The sequence below is a fragment of the Anser anser genome, assembly GCF_964211835.1.
Source record: "Anser anser genome assembly, chromosome: W".
NCBI lineage: Eukaryota > Metazoa > Chordata > Aves > Anseriformes > Anatidae > Anser > Anser anser.
Window position 1 is genome coordinate 13,650,999 of NC_139731.1, and position 22,791 is coordinate 13,673,789.

Here is a 22,791-nt window from a genome sequence, read left to right on the forward strand (position 1 = left end):
AAATAATTATCAATACAAAGAATAAGATATGTGTACACTACTACTAGAACCAAAAACCCCTTGGGAGCACTTCAATTCGCTATAGGTCTGTCCTTTCTCTCAATCACAAGTCACACTCATTAGTTACCTGTGAAAATAAAAGGTTAGTTTACAATTGTAAGCTTTTATCCTGCTCAGAGTCCATTATGAGGTTTTTCTTTTTGATTTTAACTTTCAACCAGTCTTCTGTAGGAACAGCTTCCCAGGTACTAGGGTCGACGGGTGCTTTCACTCGAGTATAGTGAGTCCAACCTTTTTCTGCAGTTCTTACGGCTGTTTCAGTTGTTACTAGTACTTGGAATTGTCCTTCCCATTCAGGCCGGAGTTTTGATTCTTTCCAGGTCCGAATCAGGACCCAATTTCCTGGGTGATGGTGGTGAATGGGGAATTCCAAAGGTGGGGTTTGAGCCAACAGCCTACGGGTCCTGAGAGATGACAAAGAAGAGGACAACCCCAGAATACAGTTCTTAAGAAAACTCTCTCATTTCGAATTGTGGTATCTCATCCCTTCTGCCCAGATAGGGTAATCCGAACAGCATCTCATATGGTGAAATTCCTATATCGTTTCTTGGTGCTGTTTGAACCTGTAGGAGTGCTAAAGGTAAGCATTTTACCCAAGGAAGTTGGCTTTCTAACACTAATTTAGTTAATTGCTTCTTTAATGTCTGGTTCATTCACTCTACCTTCCCTGAAGAGGAGGGGTGCCAGGGGGTGTAAAAATCCCACTCAATCTCTAAGGCCTGCATTAACCCTTGCAGTACTTGTGAAGTGAAATGACTTCCTTGATCTGAATCAATGTTTTCAGCTATCCCATATCTAGGGACTATTTGCTCCAGTGATACCTTAGCCACCGTGTTCGCAGTGGCAGATACCAAGGGGAAAGCTTACACACACCCAGTCACGTGGTCAATTAGGACAAACAAGTACTTAAATCTCCCTCCTTTAGGTAACTCAGTAAAGTCTACCTGTATACTTTGGAAAGGTCGAATCCCTGGCTCCCGTCCCCCTTGTGGGAATAAAAATGTTGTTTTTGCAGAGTTACATTGTTTAAAGGTAAGGAATGGGGTATTGAGATATGCTTGCAGTGATGAGAAAACTTAGCAGGCGACCTTGTAAAATGCAGACAACCAGACTCCTTAGAACAATTAGGTGAAAATCACGGTGTTAAGTCAAGTCAGAGAAGTGAAGAAACATTACCAGTTCAAACTGTAAAAAAGTCTAAAGAAATTTGAAATTTAACAGACCGGCAACTGAAGGCCATGCATTGTCTGTGAAGTATTGGATAGGTTGTGAACCTGGATTACCCAGTCAATGGGGAAACAGGGGAGGGTCCTGTCATCAAAAAGTATATAAACTGTGTTTTGGAACCAGTAGGTGCGTTCCTGCTTGTGGGACGCCCGCCATTGCAATCGCGAATAAATTACTACTTCACTGAGATCCTTGCCTGAGCCTAAGTTATTGGCTACAGAGTGTTTCTCACAGGAAGAAGTACCATGGGACTGCAGAGGATTCTTCTGTCTGCTTGACCTGCTTCACCATCCCAAGAGCACAGTGAAAAGCTGTGGAGTCGGTAACCTTCTGGCAAAGAGTATCACAGGTGTAAAGGAGATGGTGCTACCCCATGGGGTTACTGGGTCCCTCTTGCTTTGTTGTGGAACAACTGGCCGGAATTTCTTCCCTTCAGTATGATTTTGTACCACAGTATATCTGTTATCTGAGAGCAGCAGGGAGAGAAGGGAGGCTTCCATATTAAAACAAAAGATGCCTCCATAAGACACATGGTACTGTATGAACAATATGGATTTTGTCAGAGGATTTTTATGGTGCTCTTGTAAAATTACTTCATAGAGCAATAAAGTACATAGCAGGGAAGGGCCAACCTCCCACGGCTTACCAGAACCACCAGCCTTATAGAAGTAGCTGGGTGACTGACATTTCCTCTGCAAACAGGCTAGTGAACCCTCCACACAGGTGTCCATAGGTGCTGCAGTCCAAGCGGTGTGCACGTGTGCTGTGCCTTCCAGCTACACAAAGAACAGGGGAAAGCAGGCATGCAGGCAGCCATGCAGGCAGGCTCACCCTCCCCCTGCACACACACATCCAGCTTTCAGAGCTGCGATAGCTGAATAAAAGCCTTGTTGTGAACACTTTCTGCCACCAGTCTCCTCGGAGGCGTGTGTAGAGAGCAAGCATTTTGCAATGCTATCCTCCCAGGTTTGCCCAGGTGATTCGTGGAAGAACTCTACAACTCAAAGCAAATGAGTTATAAAGCAGGTATGTGGTTTATTTCGGTGCCAGGCGCATGCGGGATAGCTCCCAAAGGCATGCACGCCCTAACGCGGCAACTTGCTTTGGTTATATGCAGTAAAAAGTTACATATGCATGAAGTTTCCCAATACGCCTATACATATGCATAACCTATCCCCGCTTTGTATTAAAATTAGCTCCAAGAAGTCATTTCCATAAACTCCTCCTGTCTGCGCTTGCGCAGTGCCTTCTGATGGTGGTCGCTGGGGGTCGTGGGGATGAAGTCCGATAACTCCTCTTCATCACCACTAGTTGACCCCCTGCCTTTGTACAGACTCAGCTGCTCCTTGGCTCTTGTCCAAACCACAAGGTCGGTCTCAGTTGGTTTTTGAGACAGGTTCCCCATTTTTGTCAGGAAACATCCCCTGTGAGGGGCCCCAAGACTCCTTGTTTCGGTTAATTTGCACAGCAGTAAGCAAAGACACTCAGCAATATCTATTTTAATGCTATTAAGCAAGCCCCCATTCTTCTATCCCTGGCTTCACAGGAGCCTGCTACTATCACGTTTTGACTCCTCCTTTTGTCCCTTTTTCCAAAGGATTTGAAAGAAAAAAAAAATCCAAAGAAAGTAAAATGTGAAGATAAGAGAAGCCCTTCTATTTCATTAAACACCCATGCACCATCTAGCACTCTGCTGCTTATTGTTGCAGTTTAACACAAGATTTAACATATCTGTGTCCAAATGCCGCCTGGCAGCTGTGGGGCACTTTCCTTAATACCAGAGCAAGCAAGCAAGCAAGGTGAAGTTAATTTGCAGAAGATGTAGCACGACAGCCTGAAAGATGCTGTTTTTGTGGATTGTAACTCTTTATTACAGAGGTTGCTGAACTTCACTGTGTATCCCTGGTGGTAGGTGCAAGAGGATGAGTTTTGAAAGAATAATAGAAATAGAGAATCCTCTCAAAATCTTCTGCAGGAGCTACTTGAGTAACATCTGTTTGAACAAGATGAGTTTCGCTTAGGGACTATTTCTCTATACCGTTGGCTGCATTTTTGAATTAAATATATCGATAAACAGCAAATATAAAAGCAGAATTCAAACTGTAGCTAGCAATCTGAAATTTCCGGTGTTTCTTGGGCTGGGTATTATCATTATATGATATATTATATGTTATATAATATATAATATAATATTATATATGTAATATATATCATATTATCCTATAACATAATATGATATATTGCGACCAGAACAGCCACCATTCAAGAGCTCTTTAAGCTTCCCAATAGTTGAGGATTAAAAAAAATGAAATAAAAAGGGGAAAATACTGCTCTTTCAACTTTCTTTTCTATCATAAAACAACTAAAAAGCCCTTGCTCCACGCTAATGGAAGTCCAACCCAGCTGGTTACATAAAATTGTTTATGGAAATCAGCAAAAGTTGGAGAGAAATAACTTGGCACAGATATGGTTGTTTAAACATTAGAGCTGTGATAAGGGGTCTGCAAGGATCCTGCCACCATCAAGGTTTGCCTTGGCAGTAAGCTGTGAAAGCAGAGGAGTCCCTGGGTGCTGGATTGCAGCTGCCAGCCCCACAGAGATTCCTTCTGTGGGGCACTGTGTCAGGCAGCCCCAAACCTCACCATAATGCCTGGTGCCCTTTGCAATACGCCATGATTCGAAGCCATCCCACAGCTCACCTGGGAGACTTGTCTAAACCTACCCAAAGGGAAGGAGCAGAGGCCACCAACACCTCCAGCCCCCACACCCCCACCCTGAACAGTGTCCACATTACCCTGGGGCTATCATTCCCCCCTCGCTTCCTTTCTTTCTCATCTCACAGAATCCCAAAATGGCTGAGGTTGGAAGGGACCTCTGAGTCCATCTGGTCCAACCCCCTGCTCAAGCAGGGACACCCAGAGCAGGGTGCTCATCTGCCTGAGAGGTGTTCAGCTGAAGCATCTCCCAGAGCCTACCAGACCACTGAGGAAATTCTCACTGAGGAAATGGCCACAAAAGCAAAATAATCCCAGAGAAAAAGGCAGCAAAAGAGTAACACCACTGGGACCAGGTCAAGAGGAGCAGCAGAAAGCAGGGTGATGTAGAAGGGGCTGGAGAGCACCTCAGGTCTAGTCTTCCATCACCTACAGGGAAATATCTTTCCCAGTATGGTGAGATGCCTGTCTTTATTTGTGTAGTTTCTCACACCTGAGCACAGAAACCACACAGCCTGGAGTGACATCCATCAGTACAAGCTGAAAGGGTTGTGACAGAGATGTCCAACAGAAGGTGAAGCCATGGTCCACCCATCTGGACCAAACCCTGCCCTTGCCAATTAACAGCTGGGGGGCTAAGACTTGCCAGGAGGCAGAGGTGTGTCTCCAATGTGTATAAATAAGAAGCCACCAGGAAACAACCTACATGAAATGACATTTGCTCAACCTAAAGCATTTTCGTACAATACCAGCTTTGCTTCCTGGCCCTTTATACTTCCTGCTAAGTGATAAAGCCAAGATCCCAAGTGCATGCACTCAACAGAGACCCTACAAGCTTTTCCTCAGGGTCTCAGCATCCTGGCCAAATTCCAGTTGGGTAATTAGATCATGATTAGGTAATTGCTTGCATATGCCATTCCTCTTCCCTGGGGAGCCTGGCTCTAAATCATTTGATTCTTTCAGGACTTCTAGTCATTAGCAAAGCTGTTCCCCTTGCCCATGGGAGACTAAATGTTGGTAGAGCTTGGGGAATGGCTCCACTGTGCATGGGCTGCCATGGGTAGGATGGGTATTGCCTATGGTAATCAACGGTTCTCCTGACATTTGGGAGAGGATGCTCATTTTGCAAGCCTGCTCATAAAGCTGAGGTGTGAGCAGTATGATCCCAAATTGGGAAGATGAACCCAATGTCATTGTTACGCTTAGTGGGTGGGGAAGAAACAAATTGGCAGAGCCACTTAGATGTGCTGGGGATCATTTTGTGGTTTACAGATTGAAATTCTTAATGACACTTATTACAAGTTGTTTGCTTCCAGATGCTGTTCGCTTCATGTTCAGAGTTACATGCATTAACATGGAAAATTCTGCCTGGAAAAATGTTGAGTACTGGCAACTGCACAAGTTTAGAAAAAGTCAGCATCTGAAATGCAGGAAATTTTAGGTAGATGCCATAATTTTTTCCTGTGTTTTGATCCTTAATTGCTGGCTGTTTATACTCCATGTGATATTTGTGTACACACAAACAAAGCTGCTGATTGCTCGCAAAGATACCCAGTGTTTTCCTTCCATCTCAGGATCTTTCATCCATCATCTGCCTGTTGCCCTACCCAGCAATTACTCTCTGGCCAGCAGCTCTCATTCAGCTAACTATCACCTCTTGTTCCCAACTGGTGGCACCGATGCTGTCTTCCACATTCACAAGCCACTTGAAAAACAAGCCTTGGCTGACGCATCCACAGGCTGGTTACAGCCTGCAGCATCCACAGCAAGCTTGACTGGCAACAAAAAGTCAGATTTTCTGGCACCAGGGCCCCATGTGCAAAGCAGAAACAACATAGAAGAAAACATCCCTATCTGAATCCACCTTCCTATAAGGCAGCCAAGTTTCTGTAGAAGTCTCCCATGATACTACCAAGCAGCCTAAGTGCTGCTTCTGTGTGCAAGCATCTGCTACAGCAGCATCCAGCAGCAATAAAGCGCATCCTTTCTCTGCAGGATGTGCCTTGGTGTTGAAAGCCCCAGAGCCAAAGCTCAAACCTAATGTGTTTCTCGGGGGTTGCTTGCAATCTGAGGGTTTATCACAAAGCTGCCCAGTTTGGGTGCTATTTAGGGAAAGTTTCTCCCTGTGGCCTCATCAGTTTAGTGCTGACAGGGTGAATTTGCACAGAGCAAAGTCTCTAACTTCAGGCTGCTGTGCAGGTAGCATCAACGCTCCTTAGGTAGTAAGTCTTAGTGCTAATTATATCTGCATGTAGAGATAGAGGAGCCAGGATCTCTACCCTATCTCAGCTTCCTAGAAGAAAGAGCAGAGCTTTCCTGGTGTTTAGGTGTATGTTCGACCATCAGCCTTTCCCAACAGCAGGAAAATGGGGTAGTGATGCACACTGGAGTCTCTGGCCAAAAGCAGAGCAGAGAGCGCAGCTGGGAGCAGGCAGCAATCTCGCAGAAGCAAACCGAGCCAAAGAAACTTTCTCTTTGCACTCAGGGTTTGCTCAAAACTCATCCGTGCACCTTCTTCCTTGCCATCAGTACTGAATGCTCTCAGCCTCATAATTTCTACATTTTTGTATGCTCGTATAGCCACCTAGCTGTTTTGCAGAGGTGGGATGTACCAGTGCCTTGTCCATGAAGCAAAGCAGGAGGCGCTTTTTCTTGACACTGCATTTGTGCAAACCTACACAAGTGCCCCACTTCCCTGTGAAGCTCCTGAGAACATTTTCTATCGCCTTCTTGGTACTCTTGCTGTCCCAATGCACAGTTAGAGGGTGAACAGGTGTTTTGTTCTCCCTGATTTGTCACCACTGGGACATTGACCATGTTTTCCTTCAGTTCTGTGTCCTGTGCCCTCTCTGGTTGTTCCCTTGGTGTCCTTCGCAGCAGGCATCCCCTCAGCTTTCTGTGAGATCCTCTCTGGGTCAGGATTCAGCAGGGCAAATGCAGGTGTCGGCAGCATGGGTGTCTCTGAGCTCTTCCCGGTCTTCTACAAAATCAGTGGAAACACCTCTCAGGAACAGTTGCCTTCACCCTCCAATACATTTTCAAACTAAGTTAGGTGCCCTGAAAGTACCTATTTCTCTCCACTGACTGTAAAGGGAGCCTGGGATCCTTAGCTAAGGGGAAGGAGAACATTGGATGTGATTAATCCAATTCTTTATCTCTGAACAGGAGCACCACTTCACACAGCTCCATGCTGGGGACACACAGATCTGCCTCTGTGCCCCAGACCCAGCTTTCTTTGTCCCAAATTAACCTTTCAGTGTAACACCTCTGATCTTTCTCCTCTCCCTCATAAGCAGGAGTCTCATCATAGCCCCCATCAGAGCCATTCTGCACTGTAGCAAAGGCCTTTTTCTCAACCCAATGCTTGAACAAGGCTGACAGTCCTAAAGAGAAAGCACATGAAGCTGCTGCATTTGTCATCCATCTCTCTCTGCTCTTCACTCTGCTCATCTTTATCTCCACAGTCTCCACCCCCCCTCCACACCCATCTTGCAACTCTCCCCAGACGTGAGCTGCCTGCTTAGCTCAGCCAGCATGCTGAGATCCGCACGGCGCTGGCCAACTTCTTTTCATTTTCCCCTGGTGCCCCTTAGCATTGTCTCTACCTGCTGCCGGGTCTCAGGTTGCTGGATTTGCCTTTTTGCTGTGAGCTTGCACAGCAGCCGCTGGAGCGCAGCCTCTCGGGAACGGGGAGCTGCTGCAGTAACTCAGGCCGCAGTGACTGAAATACACTCTTTGCCTGATTAAATCTGAACGGGGATTAGTAATGGAGGAGGAAAGGGCTGCAACTTTAATTCATGAACGTTATCCTCTTTCCTTCCCTCACCCACTTAGCAGCAGAGTGGATGCCTGGCTGCAGAGCAGCACGCATATTAGAGGTACAAGGATCCCCGTGCTCCCTGAGTGTTTATTCCAGCTGCCGCCTCTTCTCACAGAGACCTCCCCTGCAAACCCCCAGTACTAAAACCTTGCCACAATACACCGGTAGAGGTGAAGTGGTGGCTCCTGAGCCAGCCCTGTTGGGAGAGATGCCAGCTGCTGTAAGTAGCTCAAGCCTATGTGACTTGCAGAAAACGGGCTCCACAATCAGTAAGACTGTAAAGTAGGTATGTTTATTCAGTGCTGGGCAGCACGGGGGGTAGTCCCACCAAAGTCGTGCGCACGCGACGCAGCAACTTGCCTTGGTTATATGCAATAAAGAGTTACATATGCATGAAGTTTCACAATACGCCTATACATACTCATAACCTGTCCCCACTTCCTATTAAAATTAATTCAAGAAGTCACTTCCATAAACTCCTCCCATCTGCGCTTGCGCAGTGTATTCTGGTGGTGGTCGTCGGGGGTCGTGGGGATGAAGGTTAATGACTCTTCCTCATCACCGCTAGTTGACCTCTTGTCTTTGCACAGACTCAGTTGCTCCTTGGCTCTTGTCCATCCGCAGGACCAGTTTCTACCAGTTTCTTGAGATAGGCTTGAAGGGATGAAAGACATGGACTCCTGATGGCTCTTGAACAGGAGACCTTTATTGCCATTTTTCACCACTACATATACTTTCCCCGTAGCCCCATGTGCTGTCCACGCGCCTGAACCTGTCATACAATGGGTTAGAGACCCTCAGACACGCGCCTCGAGCCAGCCAGCAATTGGCCACTGCCCAAAGCTCATCTTTAACACTGCAGCCAATTTACTTTATCTCGACCTTGCTCAAGTTTTTGTTTCTACCGCTTGTTTCCTCATTATCTCTAATTCAGGGACTTGTGAAACAGCGCAAAGCCACCTGCGAATTCCTTCCCCACAATTCCCCCTTTTTTATTTTCAACCAACCAAACGCTTTCTATAGATTTTTCTAAGCACCGCAGACACTGCAATAAGCAAGCAACAGAGTGAAAAATCACAAGCAGAATTACGATTGTAAAGTAGCGTGCCTACTAGAATCTACATCAGTCAACAAGCCACTAAGCGCTAGGGATGTTGCTTCGCAGTGATGCTGCGTCTCATTCACACAGCACAATCACACAATCACGCAAAGAGGCCTCTTGCACTTCTCATTCATACCACAAGAAAATATCACTTAAAATAATTTGTCTGCAGCTTCAGGAGGTCCTTGTCTACTCCCGTGGTGAGCGGCTGAGAGTGGAGACCCCTCCGAGGAAAATGCTCGGGGTGCACCTAGGGGAGTCCATTCCACAGTCGATCCCACAGCCGAGCAGAGCGGCTCCTGGCGCAAGGAAGGATGCTATTATAGTTTTGTATAATTACACCAAAGAGATGCATTGCAATAAGGAGCGAGTGTGGTGTTGACGATTCATGGTTTGGATTTTGCCCATGTAATTGAACCTTACACATGCTGTTGCTGTTACACATCCCAGGATATCTAATTCCTGTGGCTCTAGGGGCGCTTGCGTTAAGTAGACAGTCCAGTCTTTGTTATCTTCCGGGTTTCCCACCAGACATGTCGTAAACGGGTCGTTAGCACTAGCCCAGGACAGGCACATCGCTTCTTGTCCTGTCATGTTGGCGAGGGTGACCCAGATGTTGCGGCGTGGTTGGATGGAGACCCAGGGCTGGCAATAACCGATGACAGCGGCGATTGTGAGGAGGAGGCCAACCATGGCCTTACTCCCCTTGCTGGTACCCATCTTGGTCCGTGACCTGTGGAGACACAAGCATACCCTCGACCCCAAGTTATTAGAGGCTGGGGTCCCTCCCAAAGACCTGTGTTTAAATATTTTACCATTACTAAGGCCTGCTCTGACTGTGGCACCTGTGACAGCGTGGAATTCATATTTTTGTAATGTTTTACTATGGGCGGTACCTCTTTGTGAGGAAAGGGTAATGATAGGTGATTGATTACATAAAGTGCTTTTCCCAACCTGTTCTGTGGTGTTTCCTGGGTGTCTCCCCCTTTTTGTTTATTTAGCAGTGTTTTCAAAGTGCGATATGTGCGCTCTACAATGGCTTGACCCGTGGGGGAATGAGGAATTCCTGTGATGTGTCAAATACACCAAGTTCGAAAAAAGGTTTGAAGGGAGTGACTACCGTAGGCGGGGCCATTGTCGGTTTTTATTTCCTTTGGGATGCCTAGCACTGCGAAAGCAACACGGAAGTGAGCCTGAACATGGCGGCTAGTTTCACCTGCCGCAGTTGTCGCCCAAATAGCATGAGAGAAAGTATCTACCGATACGTGAACATTTTTCAAGCGACCAAATTCTGGAATATGCGTTACGTAGGTCTGCCATAACTGTAGGGACTGTAGACCTCTATGGTTTACCAGTAAAGACGGGGTCGAAACATGTTGTTGACAGTCAGGACATGTTTGGAAATCAATTTGGCATCAGTGATTGACATAGCGAATTATTTCGCCAAGACTTTGGCGGATTGATGGAAAAAGGCATGGGATAACTGTGCTTGCTCCAGCACCTTAGGCACCGGGGCAGTCAGGGTCATATTAGTTAGCTGGTCAGCGCGTGCGTTACCCTCTGCAAAAATACCAGGTAACATGGTGTGGCTCTTCATGTGAATAATACAATACAGGTGCACTCGCTGCTCTACCAAAAATAACAGCTCTTTAAATTTTAGAAACAAGTTTTCCTTTGGGACATGTCTCAAATGTGCCCTCTCAATGCACTGAGCGACAGCTACAGCTTATTGCAAGTCCGATACGATATTCAAAGTTACTGTTTTTTGTTTTTTTCTTTTTTTCCTTTCTCTTTTTTTCCTTCTTTTCTTTTTCTTTTTGTTTTTTCTCTTTTTTTTTCTCTTTTTTTGTTTGTTTTTTTTTGTTTGTTTTTTTTTTGTTTTTTGTTTTCTGGCTGCAAGGAGCCCATGTCCTCTGTTATAAATTACTCTTTAGCCAGAAAGAATTTATAGTAAGTCGATTAGTTTATTGAGTAAGCGATCAGCAAGCAAAACAGCGCTGGGCGGCCGGGGAGTCCATGCTCCTCCAAACAGCACGCCCTCCCCCTTTCGCAGTCCCCTTTTATCATCAGGTTCTTCCGGGGTTACGTAGCCCCTTTCTAGTACTGAGGCTGCGTCGATTGTTGCTAGGGGGTCGTCTCTGTCCCTCTGGTGGTCGCGCGAATGAAGGCAGTAGTCTTCCTCTGCTTAATTTGCAGCGTTTCTCCTCCTTATTTGGTCATGTTAGCTTTTCTTAAGATAGGGCAGTGGGTTATCGGGTTGGCAATTGTACTGTTTACACAAAGTTCTCTCAACCGTATATCCGAGACATCAACAGGCAGGATGTCTCAAGGTTTGTACCACCACTTGAGCAGCTCCTTTTGTTCCCTTCTTAATATAGCCATGAAAAACAATGAACAAACATTTCTTATACATCACAATCCCTCCTTTTTCTTTTAGTTAGTTATTTTGTTCATTAATTCCTGGTATGCCTGACTACTGAGCATTAAAGTTTCTGCATCCTCATCCGTAGTTACAGGCTCATATTTAGCACGGATAAGCATCAAATGCACTGCCTCTAAACGGCTTTTTACAATCGTGATTACTTGGTTAAAAATACATGGTCCAAAGGTTAGCCCTAACACTAATAACAACAAAGGTCCTGCTATTGTTGACAGCAAAGTTGTAAGCCAAGGTGAATAATTAAACCAAGATTCGTACCAATTCTGCCTGGCTTCATTCTCTCGTTTCCTCTTTTCCAATCCTTCTCTGAGTTTCATCATTGTATCCCTCACTACTCCAGTGTGGTCTGCATATACTCAGCACTCTTCAGAATGGTACAGAATTCTTGGTACAATTATTACCTGTATACAGAAATCTTTAGACACATTAAAGAGTTTGAGTGATAAGCAAGGAGTAACACCCGTCGATGAACAGACCCATCTAGTGTTATCTGCTGGTATTAATCATTTTTCTTTGTCTAATTGTGTAACATTTTCTGTAATATTGCATAGATGGAACTTCTCACCAGGGACCGTGCCTACGCACCTGCCATTCCCAGTTACTTCCGTTAATGTTATTCCTACATCTCTTCCCCAATTGCATTGTGGGGGATCGGTTTTGTTTGAACGGGTGGTCTCTCCCAGATCCCCAATGGCGTCGTAATATGGGGGCCTTATATCAAGACATAACCAGCAAGGTCTAGGCACGTCTGGATTTGGTTGATTCAACAACTGATAACTAGCATTCATGATTCTCCATATGTTATTCCCGGTCACCCCTTCATTTCTAATCCCGTACTCCGGGTTTACTGATTTATTAGCAACCTCCAGTGGTTTAGGGCTATTAGGAGTTAGCATTCTAAAAGCTTGTGTAGGCTGAATCCTCAAAACACTCCCCGACAGTTCCTGATTTGGTCCCACCCGTTGGGGACTCTTTGTCTCTTCCTTCTTTATATAGATGATGCCTCCCCTATCAGTCCCCCAGCAGTAGTCATCTGCTGAACAACATGGTGATCTTCCCATCTAATCAGGCTCCATTTAAAAGGTTTGTGAGGGTGCGCAGACCCAGGAACAGTGAAAACAATCGTACCCATTACTATGTATCGCAAAAAAAAATGGCTAGGGCCCATTTTCCGAAGTTCTTTACCTGGCCACGTAATTCCCCACCGTTTCACTCTCTGCCTCGCTTGTCAGTTCGGTTGCAGCGAACTACAAGGTGCAGGTTCTTCTCGGCAGCAGTAGTGTTCTTCAGGGGAGTTTCTCGGGTAACCGCGACCTTTCTCCGATCACACAGGGTCCCCTCTCCCCCTTTTTACGATACATAGACAGTTAAACCATACTTATCGAGTTCGTTTCAACGTAAGCTTTAAGTCATCAGGGCCTGTGACCGCTTCCCATTCGCTTTTCTGGATCGGTCCTTTCACGCGACTGGCATGCGTCCACCCCTTCTCAGCCGTCCGGATAGCTGTCTCTGTGGTAAGTAAAACAACATAGGGGCCTTCCCACCGTGGTGTTAAAGATGTTTCCTTCCATGTCTTAATTAGAACCCTATCTCTTAAGTATTATATTAAGTATTATTATATATTATTATATATTAATTATTATATTATTAATTATTATATTAAGTATTAAGTATAAGTATTAAGTATTTCCCACAGTCTGGGCAATCTTCCCTCATTCTTATAATTCTTATACTCATTAATGCTGCCCTTTTTGCCTCCTGATCTGCTAGATTATTACCCCTAACCTGAGGGGTGAGGCCTTTTTGATGCCCTTTTATATGTACTATGGCAATTTCTTTGGGCTCTCTGATAGCTTGTAAAACCTGGGTAATCAATTCCTGATGTATTAAACCCTTTCCTTGTGAATTGATGAGCCCCCTTTCTTCCCATATTTTGCCAAATGTATGTACTACCCCATAAGCATATTTTGAATCTATATATATTGTACCGCTTTTATTTTTCAACAATTTTAGGGCCCGCAATATGGCATATAGCTCGCAAGCTTGGGCAGACCAGCTAGGGCTCAAAGGTCCAGATTCCACTATCCCAAATGTTTTCCCGTTTACTAACGCGTATCCTGATTTTCGCTTTCCCTCGACTACTCTCGAGGAACCATCCACATATATCTGTTCACCGATGGGTAATTCCACCTCCTCTAGATCAGGTCTCAATTTCGTTTGCTCTTCTATGTTTCGGAGGCAATCATGTCCTAAGGACTCATTTGGTTCCCCATAAAGAAATTGAGCAGGGTTCTGTAGGGAGGTTGTTCCTAATGTTAATTTTGGAGAGGAAATCAAAATTCCTTCATATTTTAATAATCTGGCATCAGTGATCCATTTCTCTGCCTTCTGTTGCAGTACCCCGCGTATATTGTGTAGAGATATTACTTTGATTTCCCCCCCAAAAGTGATCTTCTGTGCTTCTTCCGCTAACAAGGCAGCAGCTACCACTACCTGCAAACAGTTTGGCCAACCCCGGCTAACCGGATCCAATAATTTAGACAAATAGGCCACAGGTTTTTTACTCCCTGCCCATTCTTGGGCCAGCACTCCGTATGCTGTGCCTTCTGCGCTGTTCACAAACTAACAAAAAAAAAAAAACGGCCTCCTTAAATCTGGTAAGCTTAACACATGGGGGCGTGCTAGTTCCTCCTTTAACTTGTTCAGTCGTTCCTCATCTTCCCGAGTCCATTTCAGCAACCTGTCTCTAGTCAGTTTTTCATAGAGAAATTTTACCTTTCCACTATAATCCTCTATCCATTGTCTACAGTATCCGGTCAACCCTAACAGTTGCCATACCTGCCTTTTAGTTCGCGGGGACGCTAAAGCCAATATTCCACTGATTCTGTCTGAACTTCTTAGTCCCCTTACTTAACTGGTGACCCAGGTACTTTACCTCTTGCTCCACAAATTGTAATTTTGGCTCCACAATTTGTAATTTTGCCCCTCCTTTTTCTTTTAAAGGGTACAGATTAACTCGATTCTCCGAGCCAATCCAAAGGCTTGCATATTCGCTCTCCTCTAAACAAAAAGGTTCCTTTGCATTTACATACGTTTAAGGCTTGGCAAACCCAGTCTTCAAACGACCCAAATATGGGCCAATAAAGACAGTCGCCTCGAATTTGCTTACCTCCCCAAACTTCAACACAATAATGAATCATTTTTACTTTATCCTTTCCCCGCCTAGAAGGGGAATCACTCCAATTCTTAATCATTAACCCCAGCGGACTATCTGGGGGAATAGGGGGCAACCTAGCACTAGGCATTACCCCTCCCATGGGACCAGAAGGCTTACTCTTCTTCTGTCCCATCTTCCGGAGCGCCTTCACACACACACACACAGCTGCTTCCCCCTTGTCGTGGCCCAGTCCCTCGCGGGATGTGGGAACCTCACTACTGAGGGGTCCGCACTCACTTCGTCCTCAATTGGACGTCTCACACAGACGCACTCCGGGATCACCAACCCCAACCGAACGGATCACCGGCCTATACTTACCCACCCCGTGGGTCTTCGTTCGGCCTTCGTGCACAAAGATTACCTAGGGGTTTTGCCAGCTTTATTTGCTTGCTGCCCGAAATTTAGGGTTCGTCGGTAGAGGGCCTGAACAGGAATAGTCCCGGCGAAGGCCGCCGAAATCGGCGGGGCGCCCCCTTCGATAGGTTTCCTGATCAAATTGCCTTCATCTGAGTCACGGCACCAAATTTGTTATAAATTACTCTTTAGCCAGAAAGAATTTGTAGTAAGTCGATTAGTTTATTGAGTAAGCGATCAGCAAGCAAAACAGCGCTGGGCGGCCGGGGAGTCCATGCTCCTCCAAACGGCGCGCCCTCCCCCTTTCGCAGTCCCCTTTTATCATCAGGTTCTTCCGGGGTTACGTAGCCCCTTCCTAGTACTGAGGCTGCGTCGATTGTTGCTAGGGGATCGTCTCTGTCCCTCTGGTGGTCGCGCGAATGAAGGCAGTAGTCTTCCTCTGCTTAGTATGTGGTGTTTCTCCTCCTTATTTGGTCATGTTAGTTTTTCTTAAGATAGGGCAGTGGGTTATTGGGTTGGCAATTGTACTGTTTACACAAAGTTCTCTCAATCTTATGTCCGAGACATCAACAGGCAGAATGTCTCAAGGTTTTTACCGCCGCTTGAGTAACTCCTTTTGTTCCCTTCTTAATATAGCCATGAAAAATAATGAACAAACATTTCTTATACATCATCTTATACATCACTGCATTGATTCGTCGCAAATCATGCAGTAATCTCCATTTCCCGCTCTTCTTCTTGATGACAAACACTGATGAATTCCATGGGCTGTTTGTCGGAACAATATGTCCTTGTTGGAGTTGTTCTTGAACCAACTCCTGCAGACTACTGCTCGGAAAAGAATCAGTTGAGCAATTCTAGTTCCCTTTGGTATTGACAATGGTGAAGATGGTGTCCAAGCCATAGCTTGGATTTGTCCATTATAGTCAGCATGAATTATCCCCGGCAAAACAAACAATCCGGTCAAAGCTGTACTTGATCATCCTAGCAGCAATACACTACAGTCATTCCCAATTGGTCCTTTGATGTTCAATGGAATTTTATGAATGTGAGTACCGCACAAGGTGGCGTCTATTTTTGTGGAGACATCCACTCCAGCACTCCCTCTGGTTCTTGCTGAGAGGGTGTCCACGGTGGTAACCGTGGCAGCGGGGCTGCAGCACGGAACCCTGCTCCACCGTGGTACTCCATGGGCTGCAGGGGGACAGCCTGCTTCACCATGGTCCTCACCACAGGCCGCAGGGGACTTCTGCTCCGGTGCCTGGAGCACTTCTCCCCCTCCTTCTTCACTGACCTTGGCACCTGCAAGGCTGTTCCTCACTCCTCTCACTCTCCCAGCTGCTGTGAAGCGCAGTGTTTTTTTTTCTCTCTCTCTTTTTTTGTTTTTTGTTTTTTTTGTTTTCCTGTCTTAAATATGCTCTCACAGAGGCACAAACAACATCGCTTATTGGTTTGTCTCTGGTCAGCAGCGGGGCCCTTACCTAACATGGGGCAGCTTCTAGCTTCTTCTTACAAAAGCCACCCGTGTGGCCCCCTGCTACCAAAACTTTGCCACATAAACCCGCTACATTCCTCCCCTCCCCTCTGTGAAAAGCATATTTAAGTATAATTACAATATACTCTTACTTTACAATCATCACAATCTTCACAAACTTCACTTACATCAAAAAGAAAAAGAATTCCCCACACCAAAATAAACATAACGTCATCACAACACCGACGAGGTGGACAATTTACACACACCCCACCCCTTGTCCCTTCACCACACTAATATGAAACATATTCCTTACAATTACAACTTTCTTGAATTCTTCACAACTTTTATGTTCATAAAAACATCCAGCCCATGTTTTGCCCGTTACTTTTCTCGACTATCATCCTTATCTCAAATTCCTTGAGCCCCACGTTGGGCGAGTAAAAACCGTAAGAAGTTATCACGGATTTGGGGTAGGAGGTTTGAAGAAAACAATCTTCCGGCAGTATCAGACAATAAATGGCACAGAAACTATAGTAATGCTGAGTCGTACTGGAGCAAACAATTTGTGAATAGCATATGCCAACAGAAATGTGCCTGTACCAGCAGCCCTTTTAGATTGCAACGATTTATGGTTTAGTGGAGGACTTGTTAGTGTTAGGTCAGAGGTTGGAGTAGGTGATCTTGGAGGTCTCTTCCAACCTAGATGATTCTGTGATTCTATGATTCACTGAAACCAAGTCTGAAGAGAACTGCAGTCATATTCACACCACTTGACACAGCCAGGTAGAAGATTCCTAGAGATACTGATGAAATTCCAGCGTGGAATGAAACCCCTACAGCACCACATTCTTTGAAAACTTTTTTCAGCTTCTGGGATTTATTGCGTTTCTCGCTTTCACCGCTGAGATCTGTGGCTGTCTTTTCAAAGGATCCACCCACAGCGCCAGCAGAGGGGCTGGCAGGCTGAGGGGAGGCCGGCCCGGGGGGGGGCAGCAGCGGAGGCGGGCGGCGGGCCCAGGCACAGCAGCAGGCGGAACATGGCAGCGCCCGGTGCGTGCGTGCGGGCACTCAAACCTGAGAAATGCAGCAACCGGCGACGGGTGCCTGGAGCTGACAGCGGGGCGGGAGGGTGGCGATGGCAGCGCTGATGGCCGCCATGGGTTGGGGTATTGTCTCCGCCTCTATTCCCAAGTCTATCAGGTTTGCTTTCTCTGGCGGTACACAGTCACCGCTTTTTATTTCACCCACCTGCGTAGCCTGAGCGGCCGCTGTCTGTACCCTTTTTTCCGCTTGCCATGATCTCAGTGTCTCAGTTGCTAAGCGCCAGGTCGTCATCACCTCAGCAGCTGTTGTATCTCCACTCGAGGCAGAGTCCCATATAGTTGTCCCAGCATTCTCCCAAGTTTTTTTAATCAAACACCGCTGAAACTGTCGACAGGGCCCCATTCTTTGTAAGAACTTCGGCAATAGTTTCACTTTATGTGGGTCATGTTTCATTCCTCTTTTTACCAGGAGTTGAGTCAGTAACAGCTATCGCCTCCTCCTCGGCTGATAGATTGGCTCCCATAGTTAATGCCACAGCCGCTCACCTGCTTCCTGAGGTGATGTCCCGGGATTAAAGCCACGGTCCCGCCACCAGCTTGAGTCGTTTGGCTGGGGTCCCTCTGGATGCTTCTCTCAGCGCTGCTCTCTTCCCAGTCATGTCGGGGTCACCATCTGAAGGGATGAAAGACACGGACTCCTGATGGCTCTTGAACAGGAGACCTTTATTGCCATTTTTCACCACTACATATACTTTCCCCGTAGCCCCATGAGCTGTCCACGCACCCAAATCTGTCATACAATGGGTTAGAGACCCTCAGACATGCGCCTCGAGCCAGCCAGCAATTGGCCACTGCCCAAAGCTCATCTTTAACACTGCAGCCAATTTACTTTATCTCGACCTTGCTCAAGTTTTTGTTTCTACCGCTTGTTTCCTCATTATCTCTAATTCAGGGACTTGTGAAACAGCGTGAAGCCACCTGCGAATTCCTTCCCCACAATAGGCTCACATTCTTATCAAGGGACTAACCTTGGTAAGGGGCCCAAGGCTTCTTGCTTTAGTTAATTTGCACAATGCACAATAGTTAGCAAAGACATTAAGCAGCATCCACTAGTTTGATACTGTCAGCCCTCTATCTCTATTTGCTAAGATTCTCCTAACTACCTCTCTCATATGGAGCATGTTTAGGTTGCACAGCCTGGGGACAGCTACCCCAAAAGCAGCCAAGTGCCTCACACCCTCATGCAGCCACTGGCACCCAGGAGGAGATTGTCATGGTCTCTGCCTGACCCGTCCCTTGGGCTTTCACACCAGTGAGCTTTGCTGATTAAACCTACCCTGGCTGTGCCAACAACAGTGCCCTTTTGCCTCCACAGCATGGGTATGGTGGCCAAGGGACTCAATGACATAAACTGCATCATCAGGTGATGTTTATCAGTACTAGGTCATTTGGGGGATGTGTGTTTTCCCCTCTGAACTGAAATCAAACCAGCTCTGCTCACAGGGCTTTGCCATGCAGATCTAAGTGTGAAAGGCAGCCCTCTGAGCTAGAAAGTGCTCTGGGGAGCCCCAGATTACTTTCCATGCACTGCTCACTGGCAGCATTGCTGCAGCATCCTCCACTGGTGCCATGCAAAGGCCACAGGCGAGGGGCCTGTCTCCCCCATGGCACTGCTCTCCTTTGCTAGTGCTCCAAAGCTGGTGAGACTCACCTGGGAGCCCCACACAGGCAGCTGGCAGGGATTTTTGTGATGTTTAATCCTCAGTCCTCCTGAGAGCCTGGTGAAGGATTGTTGTGGTTTAACCCGGCCGGCAGCTGAGCACCACACAGCCATTCGCTCACCCTCCCCCCTCCCTCTCTGGGATGGGGGAGAGAATTAGAAAGAAATGAAAACCTGTGGGTTGAGATAAAGACAGTTTAATAAGACAGGAAAGAAAGGAAAATAATAATAATAATAATAATAATAATAGTAGTACTAATAATAATGTGTACAAACAAGTGATGCACAGTGCAATTGCTCACCACCCGCTGACCGATGCCCAGCCTATCCCCGAGAAGCCGGCCCCCCACCCCGGCCAGCCACCCCTATATATTGTTTAGCATGACGTCAGATGGTATGGAATACCCCTTTGGCCAGTTTGGGTCAGCTGTCCTGGGTCTGTCCCCTCCCAGCTCCTGCTGCACCCCCAGCCTGCTCGCTGGCAGGACAGAGCGAGAAGCTGAAAAGTCCTTGGCTTAGTGTAAGCACTGCTCTGCAACAATTAAACATCAGTGTGATATCAGCACTCCTCTCATCCTAAATCCCAAACACAGAACCCTACCAGCTACTAGGAGGAAAATTAACTCTGTCCTAGCTGAAACCAGGACAAGGACTGAGTGGGTTCACTGAAATCAAGGTCTGGCGGGAGGCGGGGCAGAGCCATGCACCAGGAGCTGAAGGGGCTCAGCGACAGTGGTTTCTTCTTGGGTATCCCCACACATGTCTGGGTGTGTTTGCACATCTGTGCACTTTGAAGTTGTGATTTTCAGCAAGATCTAAACCCATTAGTGGCAGCAGTTAGTGCATCCCCTCCTTCAAATCTGCTTCTCTGCTCCGTGGGCTCCTTCTGACCTTGTTTGCTCTATAGATGCAGATGTGCTTAAGATGCAGAGAGGATAAGATGAACTGCTCAGTGAGGCTTTTCTCCAAAAACAGTGGAGCAGACCCTACCCCAAAGATTTGGTTTTAAGACAAAGGTACAGTGCCTGAAAAATAGGGTCTGTTTTGATGGGAAGGGTTGGGATTGCCCAGTGCCTGGATTTAGGAAGTCAAAACTCAGATTACTGCAGCAGAATGAGGGGTAAGCATGCTCAGCATGAGATTTACTTTTAAATCCAAAGGAAATGGTGGTTGGTGCAGGCCAGTAACAAGGACTAACACATCAGCAGCATTCTCATGTGTATCTGCTAGAGATGAGCAAACTGAAGAAGGGGAGGGGAGAGCATCAGGATGGCATCAGTCCAGCAACAAGGGCACAGCCAGCAGCTTCGGCTGCTCTGTGGACATCGGTAAATCCCAGGCTGAGCCGAGCACCACCAGGAAGATCCAGTGAATTATTCCACACGGGAATATGGTGAACCCCAAGAGGTGAGACCGGATACCAAAGAACGAGAACCCTCACAACACTGTGACTTTGTGAAAACGCTTCTCTCCATCCCTTTGCTGGAGGTGCACGGCTGGTCAGGGTGGGAAGCACCCCAGCACCCCCGCCGCAGGCTGGCTGTTGCAGCCCCCTGCCTGTCCCTGCTACCCGTGGAGGGCAGGGAAGAGCCCATCGCTCCCCATGGCTGTTCTGCCTCCTTTCCCCCTTTCTGCACTGCTCCTCCTTGCTCTGAAAGGCTCCGAGCTTCTCCTCCACGGCTTCGGGCAGCTCCCTACTAAAAATAGGCTGGGCTGGACTGCCACCTGGTGCCAACGGCAGCATCCTCCAACCCAGCACGGCGTGGGAAGGAATTTCCAGTGACAACAAAGGGCCGGGAGGTACCCCAAGGCCTCAGCTTCCAGCTGGACCCATGGACCTCAGCCCCTGCCCGGCAGCCCCCCCGGGACCCCATTCACACACCACAGGGGAGCATCCCTCCCAGCCACCAGCCGTCACCAAGCCCCATGGATGGGGCTCAGCCAAAATCCAAGTGAGCAGGAATCCCCTGGACCCAGTGGGAGCATTTCTGCATGGCCTCCACCATCGCCACACTACGAAGATGACATCGAGGGGATGTTCGCCGTGTACTATTGCAGCTCGCACCCTCAGCACGGCCCCAAGGTCACCGCACGGTGCTGGGCAGCCCTGGCACGCATCAGCACCAGCACAGCAGGAGAGGCTGGGGCATGAGAGACCTAGAGAAGGACGCCTTCCTGCATCTGACATGGACATGGTGCTGCTCTCCCGCAGATGCCTGCACCAGTTGACCCCTGTCCAGAGCCATCCCTGGTGCTATCCTTAACACAAAGCACCAAATAGGCCAGTCAGTCTCACCTCTGTCCCTGGCAAGGTGTTGGAACAGCTTGTTCTGGATGCCATCTCCAAGCAATTGGAAGAGAAGAAGGTTATGAGGAGTAGTCAGCATGGATTCACCAAGGGGAAGTCGTGCTCGACCAACCTCGTTGCCTTCTCTGATGGCATCACCAGCTGGGTAGATGGGGGGAGAGCAGTGGATGTCATCTACCTTGACTTTAGCAAGGCTTTTGATACTGTCTCCCATGACATCCTGATAGCAAAGCTGAGAAAGTGTGGGATAGAGGAGTGGACAGTAAGGTGGGCTGAGAACTGGCTGACTGGCTGAGCTCAGAGGGTGGTGATCGGCGGCGCAGAGTCCGGCTGCAGCCCTGTGACTAGCGGTGTTCCCCAGGGGTCGGTGCTGGGTCCGGTCTTGTTCAACATCTTCATCGACGACCTTCATGAGGGAATAGTGTCTGCCCTCAGCAAGTACGCCGATGACACAAAGCTGGGAGGAGTGGCTGACACGCCAGAAGGCTGTGCTGCCATTCAGCGAGACCTGGACCGCCTGGAGAGCTGAGCAGGAAGTAACCAAATGAGGTTTAACAAGAGCAAGTGTAGAGTCCTGCACCTGGGAAGGAACAACCGGATGTACCAGTACAGGCTGGGGGATGACCTGCTGGAGAGGAGCTCTGAGGAGAAGGACCTGGGGGTCCTGGTGGACGACAGGTTGGCCATGAGCCAGCAGTGTGCCCTCATGGCCAAGAGGGCCAATGGGATCCTGGCGTGCATTAAAAGGAGCGTGGCCAGCAGGTCAAGGGAGGTGATCCTCCCCCTCTACTCTGCCCTGGTCAGGCCTCACCTGGAGTACTGTGTCCAGTTCTGGGCTCCCCGGTACAAAAAAGACAGGGATCTCCTGGAAAGAGTCCAGCGGAGGGCCACAAAGATGATACAGGGCCTGGAGCATCTTCCCTATGAGGAAAGGCTGCGAGACCTGGGTCTGTTCAGCCTGGAGAAAAGAAGACTGAGAGGGGATCTCATCAGTGTTTACAAATACCTTAAGTGTGGGAGACAGAGGGATTTGGCCAACCTCTTCTCAGTGGTTTGTGGGGACAGGACAAGGGGTAATGGCCACAAGATGGAGCACAGGAAGTTTCACACCAACATGTGAAAGAACTTCACGGTGAGAGTGATGGAGCACTGGAACAGGCTGCCCAGGGAGGTTGTGGAGTCTCCCTCTCTGGAGATATTCAAGGTCCATCTGGATGCCTACCTGGGCAGCCTGCTCTGCATAATCACGAATAAATTACTACTTCACTGAGATCCTCGCCTGAGCCTGCTGGAAGGGTATGGATTGGGA

General features: G+C 47.6%; 1 long non-coding RNA gene across 3 annotated transcripts; it reads right to left on the reverse strand.

The window, feature by feature from the left end:
* Positions 1 to 1,423: 1,423 nt before the first annotated feature.
* Positions 1,424 to 19,551, reverse strand: LOC310888789. Of its 3 annotated transcripts, none has more exons than XR_014576160.1 (4): positions 19,477 to 19,551; positions 19,166 to 19,348; positions 14,899 to 18,127; positions 1,424 to 12,872 (listed from the first exon to the last, which is right to left on the reverse strand). It is a non-coding gene; the product is annotated as an uncharacterized lncRNA (long non-coding RNA). The 3 variants fall into 3 exon arrangements; XR_014576161.1 differs by having other exon boundaries at positions 19,451 to 19,509; XR_014576162.1 differs by having other exon boundaries at positions 19,447 to 19,509.
* Positions 19,552 to 22,791: the final 3,240 nt, after the last annotated feature.